This window comes from Eublepharis macularius, chromosome 3 (genome assembly GCF_028583425.1).
Source record: "Eublepharis macularius isolate TG4126 chromosome 3, MPM_Emac_v1.0, whole genome shotgun sequence".
Lineage (NCBI taxonomy): Eukaryota > Metazoa > Chordata > Lepidosauria > Squamata > Eublepharidae > Eublepharis > Eublepharis macularius.
This window is the reverse complement of record NC_072792.1, coordinates 172,053,874-172,067,138: the sequence shown is the minus strand read 5'-3', so window position 1 is coordinate 172,067,138 and position 13,265 is coordinate 172,053,874.

Below are 13,265 nucleotides of genomic sequence, written 5' to 3'. Positions count from 1 at the left end.
CAGTGGAAATGCTGAGTATGTGGCTATTATTGGCTGTGAAGAAGCGTTGACGAAACGAGCAGAGTTCATTGCTGGCAGGCTCATTGCCAACTTTGGGGAGTTCTCCGTACCAGTGTTGGGGAGACTTCCAGCCTCTTGTAAATATTTGGATTGACAACGGACAACAACCATTTGAAAAATTGATTTATGCAATGACTTGTGCAGCTATTCTTTCACCTAGATGGAAGACGTGACATTGATCGATCATTTGCGGAATCTGTGACTTTTATGTGTGTGTGATGGACTGTATACACGTATTTTCTAGGAATTGATTGTATTTTGTATCATATATGTCCAATGAATTGATTAAATTTGTATATGTATTGCATCGAATGTGGGATTAGAGCATTGCAATCACACCCGGTAGTGTGTTACTTTTGGTTCCTTAGGGCTTGCCCTGATTGTTTGTTTGCCAGGATCTAGAAATTCAGCAAAGTCTAAAGCGGACTAGAAAACTTCCAGCCTCTTAGCAGAATCTCAGCACTCAGTAAAGTTTAATGATGACTTGAATCGATATATTGTCGAAGGCTTTCACGGCCAGAGAACGATGGTTGTTGTGGATTTTCTGGCTGTATAGCCATGGTCTTGGCATTGTAGTTCCTGATGTTTCGCCAGCAGCTGTGGCTGGCATCTTCAGAGGTGTAGCACCAAAAGACAGAGATCTCTCAGTGTCACAGTGTGGAAAAGATGTTGGCAGGTCATTTATATCTATATCTACTCAGGAGGGGTGAGGTTGAGCTGAGTCATCCTGTAAGAGTTTCCCTGGGTGTGGAATGCTAATGGAGGGAGGCTTCACTGTATCCTGAGGAGGTTCTTTTGCATATGGATTGGTGCTTGATGTGCTAATCTTCTCTGCAGGGCTATTGTCGGGTATAGAGTGTTTTGTTAGCCTGGTGTTTTTCAGGACTGGAAACCATGCTCTATTCATTCTTAAAGTCTCTTCTTTCCTGTTGAAGTTTTGCTTATGCTTGTGAATTTCAATGGCTTCCCTGTGCAGTCTGACAAAGTACATCTTTTCCACACTGTGACACTGAGAGATCTCTGTATTTTGGTGCTACACCTCTGAAGATGCCAGTCACAGCTGCTGGCGAAACATCAGGAACTACAATGCCAAGACCACGGCAATATAGCCCGGAAAACCCACAACAAGCATGACTAGAATCCTTCTTCTATCTGAGTATAACCTGCTGAGCATCTTTGAAGCTCAGCCAACAGCCAAGGAAAAATCAATTTTCATTCCTCATAATGGTGGAGGAGACAGAACTCAGTCACTCTCCAGATGCCCATTTGCTATCTCATGGGATTGTGCTGCATGTTATGAAATTTGGTTTCCCACATGGAATCCATAGGCTGCCAATGGATACTTCCAGCCATGCTGTCTCTCCATGAATAAGTAGGCTACAGCTGTTCTTCTACATATCTCCCATATCCTTTATTTTTTTTTTCTTTCTCTCACATGGACCATTTCTGATTCATTTGGTTCTCTCTCCAATGTTCTGGTACCCTTTGCATCTGTCCAGGTTGATCAGCCATTAATTATGCTCTAATAAATCTGTGATTTCATATCTGGGAATTCCTACATTGCAGTAGGTGAGAGAAGGTACTAAAAATAACATGTAACAAAAATAATTCCAAATGTCCCTAGCATCGTTATCCTATTATATAAAAGGCTAAATGTGTTCAGGATGACTCGCTTCCTACCTAGTGCACTTCCAGAGGGTGCTGCTGTGGAAGGAAGCCCAGATGAGGCAGCCAGATCTCCAGAGAGCACATCATGGCGGGAAGCCCAGGCCAGGATCAGGAGGGGAGCTGGTGGCAATGCCTGGCCCCTGCCTTCATCCAGCTGGGAGCAGGAGTGGATCAGGTGGCAATGCCCATCTCCTGCCTTCACCCAGCTGAGAAGCGAAGCAGGTGGCAATGTCCATCTCCTGCCCTTTCCAAGCTAGGATCAGGAGCAAAGCAGGTGGCAATACCCTGCTCTCACCCAGCTGTATCAATTATATTCTCCTTCTGGCTGTCGTGTTGGGGCATGCGAGAAAGTGCATCCACCAGGAAATTTGATTGACTAGGGAGGTACTTCAATGTGAAGTTGAACTTGGAGAAGAATTCCGCCTACCTTAAGTGTTTAGCATTTAGTTTATGCGTAGTGCCTATAAGTTCTTGTGATCAGTCCATACCTCAAAAGGTACTTTAGCCCCTTCTAGCCAATGCCACCAGGTGGTGCCAATTTACCACAAAAGATTCTTTTTCTCATACGCTGCAATTACGTTTGGTTTCAGAATTTTTTTTAGAAATGTATGCACAAGGGTGCAGTTCCTCTTCATCATTGGGTTGTAGGAGTACCCCCCCCCATGGCAGTGTCAGTTGCATCAACTTGGACCACAAATTTTCAGTTCTCATCAGGGTGCTGTAGAACCGGTTCAGAAATAAACAGCTTTTTTAGGTTTTCAAAAGCCTCCTGGCATTCTCTGGTCCAGTTTAACTTGGCACTGGGCTTTTCCCCTTGCCGTCCCATCCCCTTCATTTTTAACAAGTCCGTTAAGGGGAGGGCAATTTGAGCAAAGTTTTTTATGAAGGGTCGTTAAAAGTTAGCAAACGCTGGAAACAACTGCAATTGCCTTCTTGTTTTGGGGGCCTCCCACCCCATTATAGCTTGGACTTTTGCCAGGTCCATTTTCAGCCCTTGGTGAGAGACTCGGTATCCCAAAAAATCCAGCTCTTCTTTATGGAATTCACATTTAGACAATTTTACTGGCAGTTTGTGTTTCTTTAATGTGGTCAGCACCTTTCTGACCAAGTCCACATGGGATTCTTTATCAGCAGAATAAATCGATACGTCATCTAAATAAACAACTACATCTTTGCACAGGTATTCATGCAGCACTTCATTGATTAAGTTCATGTACACACCTGGTGCCCCCTGTAGGCTGAAAGGCATTACAAAGTATTCGAATTGTGCCAACGGGGTGTTGAATGCAGTCTTCCATTCATCCCCCTCCCTTATCCTTACTCGGAAATAAGCATCTTTTATGTCCAGTTTAGAAAAGAGATTGCATTGAGCCACCATGTTGAGCAAGACTCTAATTAAGGGGAGGGGCGTATGCATTTGACATGGATACAGCATTTATTCCCCGATAATCAGTACACAATCTCAGCCCCCCATCTTTCTTTTTGTGGAACTATATGGGTGCAGCATGGGGGGAACTGGCAGGGCGGATGAATCCTCGTTCTAAGTTTTTGTTAATAAAACTCCTCAGTTCCTTTCTTTCAGTTGGCCTCATAGAGTACAATTTTCCCTTAGACAATTTCCCCCCTGGAATGTGTTCAATAGCACAGTCCATGCCTCTATGAGGGGGAAGCTCATCAGCTTTTTTTTCATCAAACCCTTGTTTTAAATCTTGATATTTGGAGGGAATGGCTTTCTCCTCCTCCGCAGTCAATAACACAGTCTCTAATGGGGAGGGTGCCTCCCTGCCCCATACTTTAGTCCATTCATGCTTTGCACAATGATCTCCTTTAAAGACCCCCATCCAAGTAGACCATTTGATGTATGGGTCATGGTCCCATAGCCAACAACTTCCCAGTACCAAGGGATATTTAGCCACATTGCTGACTACATATGTTTGATTTTCCCAATGATCTCCCATGCCCATAGGAGTAAGTTCAGTTTTGTAGGGTGCCAGATGCATGTTAGACCTGTCCATTTGTTCAAATACTATAGGGTCTTTGAGTTCTATTAATTCCAATCCTAGTCCGTTAACCAAGACTGGTGATATTAAGTCTCTGGAGCATCCAGAATATATCAATGCTTGCACCCGCACATAAGTTCCCTTTTTTGGATTCTATAACGTCACAGGCATAAGCCGTATGGCCCCTCTTTCTCTCACCTTTGGTGGTGTAGTGACCTGCCATCGGGACCTTTTCACAGCAGGTCTGTCTCATTTCCCGACGACGGGGTAAAGTCTTCCACTGCTTCTTTTTGTGTGGGTTCCTTAGTATTTCCAGGACTCTCATCAGCATCCAAGTTGGTTTCTGGTCTCCCATGCTTCGGGGCTAGTTTTTGACCTGGTGGTTTGTGAGGGACTGTGTGTTTGGGTGCACTTTGGTATCCCCCCGCCTGTGCCTGCCGTATGGGGTATTGGTCTGCAAAATGTTCAATACCCTCACATGGCAGACATAGTTCTTGTCTCCAACGTACTTCTTTCTCGGTTGCCAAGAGTGGGGTTCTCAGTCCCCTGTCTGCGGTAGTTGGCCTCCTCAACCCCATATGTTGTTGCATTCTTACAAGTTTTACTACTTGGGTTCTATTTTTGACCTTACATTCTAGTTGGATCTAACCCAACAAAGTCTGTGGATCATCTTGCATTAATGCTCGATCTAGTAGGTCCATTTTGGTCCATTCAGTAGTAAGTCCATTCAGTCCATTTTGGAAGAGTTCAATTTTCACACCTTCATGGTAGCCCTGCGCTTTGGTTGCAAATTGCCTGAATTCAGCAGCATATTATTTTACGGGTTTGGACCCCGGTCTTATGGTTCTGAGCTTGGTTTGAGTCCTTTTCCCTTCTATTGGGTCTTCAAATTGGGTTCTTAGCCCATATATATAAAAGCATTTAAGTTGTACAGTTCAGGTACCCCATATTATGCAAAGTTACATACCATTCAGCTGCTGAGCCACTTAGTGCAGAAGAGAATAAAGAATTCTGATCAAAATGTCAGGCTGTGGATGACAGGATATGGTAGACAAGAAGTCTAAGCTTTTGGTTAAATGGTTTTATTCAGAAATCCAAGCATTTTCATATATATATCCATAGAATTATTCAGAGGCAAGAAAGCATCTAAGCAGTACATGTTTCATTGATAGGAATAGAAACTTAAAGAAAGTACAGCTCTAAATACTCAATCATTTCTCCCCTCCTACTTAGATTACAGGTTTGCAAGGGTCTGGGAATTTCTTCTGGAGTTTATACATAAACCTGTTGGCACAGCGTGGTTTGAACTGTAGCTGAGCTATAAATAAGGCTTCCACACACTTATAGTAGTAAAAGTGTATGTACAGTTTATTTTACAGTGACTTATATACAAGACCTTGTTCTCAGTGTCAAAGTGCTTCGCCAAGCACTTACTGGAACAAGCTCCACTCTTACACCAGACACAGCTGGCCTATATACATCTATAGCACCCCCCCCCCCAGTGTCCAATCCCAGCACATCAGGTGAGGTGACTAAGCTGTTTCTTCACTCTTGCATCATCCAAGGACCTGTCAAATAGATCTATTACATCAGTTATGACAGACAGACCTAAACAGCAAGATGCACACATGCTTCTTGGCTCATTATGTCAACAAAACCTAGACAGGACAAAGGGTCATAAGAGTCAATGGCAACATTTCAGACAGTACAAGGTCACTTCTGTGAGCGTCAAAGAAGAGAGATAAGACAGCTGTGTTCTCAGGCTGTTAGAGAAACGAAAGTGATGGTTATAGCATTTGCAAAAAAAATCAAGGTACAGCATTAGCAATAGTTCAACACATAAAACAATGGCATGGATGTATGGGTACAGACATGACTCTGGGGGCGGGTTCATGGGAGGCAGTGGGTGCTTGAAGGGAGGGTTCGTGGGAGGCAGAAGGGAGGGTATTTAAGGAGGACTCCAACCCCAGGCTGGGGAGGAGAGTCGAGGAAGGCTGGAGCCTGATGCTAAGGCCAGCCTTGCCTCAGGTGAGAGGTGCCTCAGAGGTGACACAACTTTGAGGCACACCCACCCTCTCTGAGGCCTCCTGGGGGAACCCCACCCAGACACTGGAAAGAGCACCCAGGGAATTCCTCAGCCAACCAGGTGGCCGCCAATAAGAGGGAGAGACTGACCCACTCAACATGCCTCTGCCAGAGATAGACCCACCGTGAACAGCAGGGGGCGCTGGGGAGCTCAACAAGGTGGTGGAGGATGCACACACCATGCCTGCTGTAATGAGATCCCTTCCATGACTGCCTACCTCTCTGCAGTGGTCACAGAGCCGCCTGTTGCTTCACCCCACAGTTGTCTCAAGACCTGCCCAACAGGAAACCCAGTCCAAAATAAGCTGCAGAAGTGAAAGAATGGATCCCAATGCTGCCCCCGCAACTAGCATGGCTGCAGCCAGCCCAACCAAACCCTCGATGGACTTATCATAGTTTGGACAGTGGATGGTGGAACAACAAGTATGTCTCCTGTGCGATATTACAGCAGCAGGAAACTCAAGCATCCCTCATCCGAGGATTATGCCAGGCCCTAGGTGGGACCCTGACAGGAACAGGGGGTATGGGGGTGGTGCCGAGCCGTCATGCCCCCTTCCAGTTGACAAAGTTGAGCACCAGCAATGACATTGACACATACCTGGAGAAGTTCAAGCGAATGATTGAGGCTGCCTAGTGGCCCAGGGACCAATGGGCTTTCATCTTGGGGCCATACTTAATGGGAGAAGCCCAGGCTGCCCTGAAGGCCCTGCCTAAAGAAGAGGGAACCAGTTATTCCCAGCTCAAGGCCGCCATACTGGACAGATACAAAGTGATGCCCGATACCTACTGGCAAGTTTAGAGCAGTGACCTACCAGAAAGGAGGCCATTCTCAGATGCTGGTGCATACCCTCTGGGTTCCAGCTTAAGCCTCAGACTAAGGGAGAGAAGAAGATTGTGGACACGGTGGTCCTAGAACAGCTACTCCAAGTCATCCCTCCCCTGGCCTGACACTGGGTGGCATGCAGCCAGCCCTCAATGTGGACAGAGACCATGAGCCTGTTTGAAAAAATTTTGGTGGCCACTGAACCTCGGGACCCTGACCCTGAGGCCGGATCATGGAGCAGAGTCAGTGGCCCCAACAGCCTGTCCTAAGAGGCAGTGAAAATGGGATGTGCTCAGGCAATCCCGTGGGAGAGAGGAGACAACTGGGCCAACCCGTTCCAGGGGAAACCGATGGTAGGCCCCAGCAGGGGACTGTGGAGCCGACCCCCAATGGGAGGGGGCCCTGAACCCACAGTAAAGCCAAACAGGGTTCCTGAGGACAAAGGCCCCTGCTTCAAGTGTGGCCAACACACTTCATGTGTGACTGCCCCCTTTTGGAGTGTGACGCCAGATGGGAGGAAGCCCTGCTGGCAACCCAGAGGACACCCAAGCCGCTGCCCCTGCTTTTGACAGTGGAGGTGGCAGGGAGGAGTCTGCCGGCCCTTCTAGACATCAGTAGCTCCATTTCTATGATATGTACTAAGCTGTTGCTGCCGGGGCTTCCTGTTGTGCACTCCGCCATGGTGGCATATTTCCACAGGGTCTCTGAAACCTACCCCGTCATTTGGGTTCTGCTCCGCTGGCAGGGTGGGGTGCAGGAGGTGGAGCTAGTCCAGGTCCCCACGTTACCCCACCCAGTCCTCTCCGACCGTGACACCCCACCCCCCAGAGTCCATCAGCACTTGAAGGCAGCCGGAGAGGCCAGTGAGGCATTGCCCATACAAGACTGTGAGCCGTCAAAAGCCCAACGTTCGAGATATACTACCGTTGCCCCAGATTGGCCCCTTGATCCAGACTTTGTGGATTGCCAAGGAACAGACCCGATATTGGAGTCACTGCAGGATGCTGTGGCAGTGAGTGAGGGGGTCATCCAAGACATGCAGAGGGCGGGACGATTCCCACAAGTAATCCAGGAGAAGGGAGTATGGTACTGGCTCATCCAGATGAAGGGAAAGGAAGAGAGGCAACTCTTGGTCCTCCAAGGGTTCTGGAAGACCGTCATGGAATTAGCCCTTGACCACACCTGGGTGGGACACCAGGGACCTAACAATATGATATCCCGAGTGTTGGCTCGGTTCTTCTGGCCATCAATATCACATGACGTGAAGAACCATTGTTGCACCTGTACCACTTCCTAGAGAATGTCCAGCAGGGCACCACCACGGGTGCCCCTCACCCCACTGCCCATCATATGCACCCCCTTTGAACAAATAGGCATGAACTTTATGGGACCCCTCCCACGGATGGCCGGGGGATACCGATTTATACTAGTTTCAGTTGATTATGCTACTACATACCCAGAGGCTAAACTGCTGAGAATGATGCAGGCTCCAGAGGTAGCCCGGGCCCTCATCAATTTTTTCACCCCTGAGACATGATTGCTAACTGTGGGACACCTTTTACAGCCACAGTGACCCACCAGTTATGCCACACCTTGGGCATCCGTCAAATATTCATGTCAACATACTATCCTCAGACAGACGGATTAATGGAACACTTCGACCAAACCCTGAAGGCAATGTAGAGGAAGTTGGTTCGGGACCATCCAGCCAGATGAGATTTGTTCCTCGATCCCGTACTCTTCACAGTGCAAGACACCCCACAAGCATCCACAGGGTTCACCCTCTTCAAGCTCATCCAAGGGATATCAGAGGTGGTTGAAAGTGACTGGATTCCTCCTTGAGACGCCCCTGAGAGACCCACTCCAGAATACATCCATGAGCTATGGCAGCACCTGGAAGCTGCCCGGAACCTGGCGGGGCAAAACCTGACAGCAGCAAAGAGTTTCAGAAAACACACTATGACCAAGTGTTCCTCTTATGCACTTTTCAACAAGGCACCAAGGTTCTGGTCAGCAGCTGGGTCTTTGGGCCCTTACACAAGGGAGATCCCTGGCAGGGACCTTTCAAAGTGGTAAAGGTCCTTGGTACGCAAATGTACTGGGTCCATTGTGGGCCATCCCTATGACAAGTTAAGCGCCTACACATCAATGACTTAAAAGAATGGAGAGAATGCCCTATGAGATCCTGCCAGCTGGCGGATGATCCCCTGGACTTGTCAGAAGGTGGCCTCCCCTGGACAGCTGCTGAGCCGACAGAAGATGTCCCCCACTGGATGTGGCCCTTTCACCCTAGCAGAAACAGCAACTGGAGAACCTGATAAAGAGCCTGCCTGAGTGTTTCTCGAACCAACCGGGATGGACATCATTGATCACGCATGCCATACCCACCCCACCAGAGCAGGTGGCCCAGGTATTCTGGAGACCCCTGCCACAGAAGCAATGAGAAGTGGTGGCCCGAGAGGTAGAGGAAATGTTGTGACTGGGAGGGATTCAGCCTTCCCTCAGTGAGTGGTGCAGCCCAATAGTCCTCATCCTGAAGCCAGACAGGTCAGTACGATTCTGCATGGATTATTGGGATGTAAATGAATTGGCGAAGTTTGACAGCTATCTCATGCCCCAGGCTGAAATGTTAATAGACCAGTAGGGAGCCGCTTGCTACCTATTGGTATTAAATCTTATGAAGGGGTATTGGCAGGTACCCATGGCCATGGATGACCAGGAGGAAACAGCCTTTGCCACCCCTCCGGGCCTTTTCAAGTTCAAGGTTATGCCCTTTTGGTGGCATGGTGCATCAGCAACTTTCCAGCGGTTGGTCGATCGGGCCCTCATCCCCTGCCAGATTTTCGCTACCACGAATATAGATGATATTATCATCTATATTTCTGATTGGGACTCACCTGCAACATCTGAAACAGGTATTCCAAGCCTTACGGCAAGCTGGACTGTAGATAAACCCAAAGAAAAGCAAGCTCAGGTTTCAGGAATTGAAGTACCTAGGTTTCCTGGTCGGAAAAGGACAACTGCAGCTGTTGCCCAACAAAATAGTGACCATAGAAAATTGCCCTCAGCCTCATCAGATATTACGTCAAATTCATACCCGGCTTCGCCAGCTGGGCCAGTACCCTCACCAATAGTCTGTGGAAAGATCAAGCCACCCAGATTCACTGGACACTGGAGTGTCTTTGAGCATTTCTGGACCTCTGGAACGCCCTCTCCATGGCATTCATCCTCCATAATCCCGATTTTTCCAGGCCCTTTATAATACAGGCAGAAGCCTCAGCCCCGGCCCAGGGGCAATCCTGTTGCAGGAGGTTGAGGGGAGCAAGCATCCAATCCTCTTCTTGAGCCGGAAACTGCAGCCAGCCAAAAAGAAGTATGGCAATCTCAAAAAAGAAGTGTTGACCGTTAAATGGGCCATCGGGGCCTTGCAGTATTACCTTGTCAACAACCACTTTACTTTGGTGACCAACCACGCTCCTCTCCTCTGGATGACCCGAGTGAAAGATCACAATGTGCAGGTGTTCCAATGGTACCTATCCCTTCTACCTTTCAGTTTTTTGATCCGCAACCAAACGGACCGCAACCACGCAAATGCCGGCTATATGTCCAAGGCCCGCACCAGCAGCCCAGCAGTCGATAGCCTCTTAAGAGGGTGTGTGTGTCTGGGGACGGCTCCTCAGCCTGCCCCAGACTCCTCGACCCCACCCTCCAGCAGGCGCAGGAATGCCCAAAAGCCCACTCAGGAGCCAACTCACCTCGGTCAGGGTAAGGCCACCCCAGACGCAGAGGAGAAGGGCCACGCTAGGAGGAGACAGGCCGGCCGGCAGGAGAAGAATCCCAAGGAAGCCGTTGGACAGGCAAGGGCCAGCAGAAGCAGCTGAATGCTGGCCCTGGCACCACTACACACAGCAACTCAAGCCAGGGCCAATGAGGCAGGGCTGAGGCATGGCTCACTGCAGCAGCAGGAGAAGCCGCAGCAAAAGCAAAGAGCCCATGGCAGCAGAGGAAGCCAGGAGGTGGGCTACGCAGTGCCAGCACAGATGCCGCTGCAGGCCCATGGCCCCTGCCCATCCAAGACGTGGGAAGGCCGAGGCGGGGCCTGCCCCACCAGGGAGGGGCTGCTGCTGCTGTCAATCTGCATCAACGAGAGGCAGTATAGGGGGGAGGAAAGATTGCCAGGGTGCAGGAGCCTAACAGGATGGGGCACTTGGGTGTGGCCTCATTTGGCCAAGGTGATGGGGAGCACACTGAAGGTGGGTTCGTGGGAGGCAGGGTGGGGCTGGTAAGGAAGGGTGGGTTTTTAAGGAGGACTCTAGACAGCAGTTGCCTCTAAGGAGGCTGGGGAGGAGAGTCGAGGGAGGCTGGATCCTGATGCTAAGGCCAGCCTCGCCTCAGGTGAGAGGTGCCTCAGTGTCGGGCTGTGGATGACAGGATGCAGCAGATAGATCCCTGGACCATTGCAGCAAGACACAGGTTCTTGGTCAAATGGCTTTTATTCAGAAATCAGATCATTTCCATATATATGTCCATAGGACTACATAGAAGCAAGGTAGACATCTAAGCAGCAAGAGTAGAAGTTAATAGGAATGGCATCATGTGAGAGAGACTTCTCTTTTAACATGCAAGTCTGCTCTCCCCCCCCCCCTCCCAATCCTAAACTAGGTTTGGCGCTCTCCTGGTGTGAGAATGTTCCACATATTTATAACATCAAAGTGAGTCACTAAGAAGCAAGAGATAGCAAAGGCTAAGAGTACAAGGACATAAAACACTGGAAACTGTTAGTCCATCAGATAAATGCCTGTGGAAGCCTGTAAGAGAAATAGTTATAACACTGGTAAAATGACATTGAGTTACAGCAGGATACAGTGGTTCAGCACAGAAAGATCATTCACATTGGCATGGATGGCGCTCAGACATGACACTCAAAGGTGATACAACCTTGAGGCACAGCCACCCTGCCTGAGGCCTGCTGGGGGAGCCCCACCCAGGGACATGGGAAGGAGCATCCAGGGAATACTTTGGCCAACCAGGCGGCTGCCGATAGAAGTGAGAGATGGACCCGCTCAATATGCCTCTGCTGAAGACAGACCCGCCGTGACCAGCAGGTGGTGCCAGGGAGGCCAACAACCTTCCTCCTTTTAAAAATGCCTCCTGTTATTTTAACAGAGACCAAGGGAGGGATAAGCATAGAGCTTGCAATTTGTAGTACAAAAAATGTCTGCAATCCCTCTGTCACCCTGGACACCCCAATCAAAGCCCAACTTAGCTTGATGGGTAGGTCTTACTTCCAAGGGTGGAGCTGCAAATTGGTAACAGTTGGTAACATGGGAGCAGACACCAGGGGGCAGAGAGGGAGGAGGAGGGTGTTCTGTGGCAATGGGAACTCCAATCTCACCCCTGCAAACCCTGTTAGGCAGTTCTGACTGCCAACCACAGACCTCATGCTTTTTTAAATGAGACCTCTGCTTATAAAAGGGAACTGCCCTCCCAGTTCTGGCTTTCAGCAAGTAGTGGAGTGGGACAGAGCTGTTGATAGCCTTTTGGGAGAGAGACAGGGAGAGTGCATTGGAGCTGGGATTTTTTTCTGTGTGTGGTGGGTGGGATAGGGATCTATCCCCTCTGGTTCCAGGGCTGCTGCCAGGCCCTGGGACCAAGCTCAGTGGGCACCTAGGCTGAGAGCTCACCCTGACTATTATTATTATTAGTATCAGTACCTGATCTGGTCAGGCTTCTGGGTGTGCTGGGCTAGGGTTCTAGCCTCAGCCTCTGGTTTCATGGCTGCTGCCCGGCCCTGGGGCCAAGCTCTGTGGTGGGCACCTGTGCTGAGGGCTCACAGTGTTCTCTCCTTTTCTGTCCTCCTTAATTCTAGTTTGGTGGCACAATGAGTCTTCATGTTGTGGTGGCCATGGGTGGTCATGGGGGGAAGTGCAAAGGAAGTCCTGGTTTCCTTATGTCAAACAGTACTGGGTGTGGCTCGGGGGTAGCAGAGAGTACCCCCGCTCCCCCAGATTCACCTGTGGGGGCTGTGGAGGAGACCACCTGATCCTGTGGTCTCTGTCCTCGCCCAGTGAAACATCCATTGGGGGGAGAAAGACCAGGTCTTCTAAGCAAGAATCAGTGGGAAGGTCACTGGAATCCACCCCAAGCAAGAATCCTTGCCCTGAGTGTGATGCTGGTGGGAGTGGAGTGCTCAAGCAGGCCGCGCTCATGGAGGTTGTTCCCTCGGGGTCTGGGACAGTGCTGCTTAGGATGGCAAGGTTGAGGGCTCAGGAGGTGGGCCTTCACATCTTGGCAGAGACGATTGCCCTACATGGCTTGCCGCTATACATCATGGAGGGCATGGGCTTCCACAGAATACTAAAGCATATTCACCCTTGGTTGTCCATGCTGTTGCCTTGCACCATTGCCCGTCAAGTCCAGTGGGTACCTCAAATGAGGGCTGGCACATTTGGGTCAGGTGTGAGTGGCCTGTTCAGGCAGGCCTCCCCTGCAAAGGTTGTTCCATTGGGGTCGGGAACAGTGCTATTTAGAACGGTGAGGTTGAGGGCTCAGGAGGACTCATCAAAATGTGGGCATTTGTACTACCACGGCTTCCCAGGCCAGAGGCCAAGCTGGGCGGGGGGGGGGGG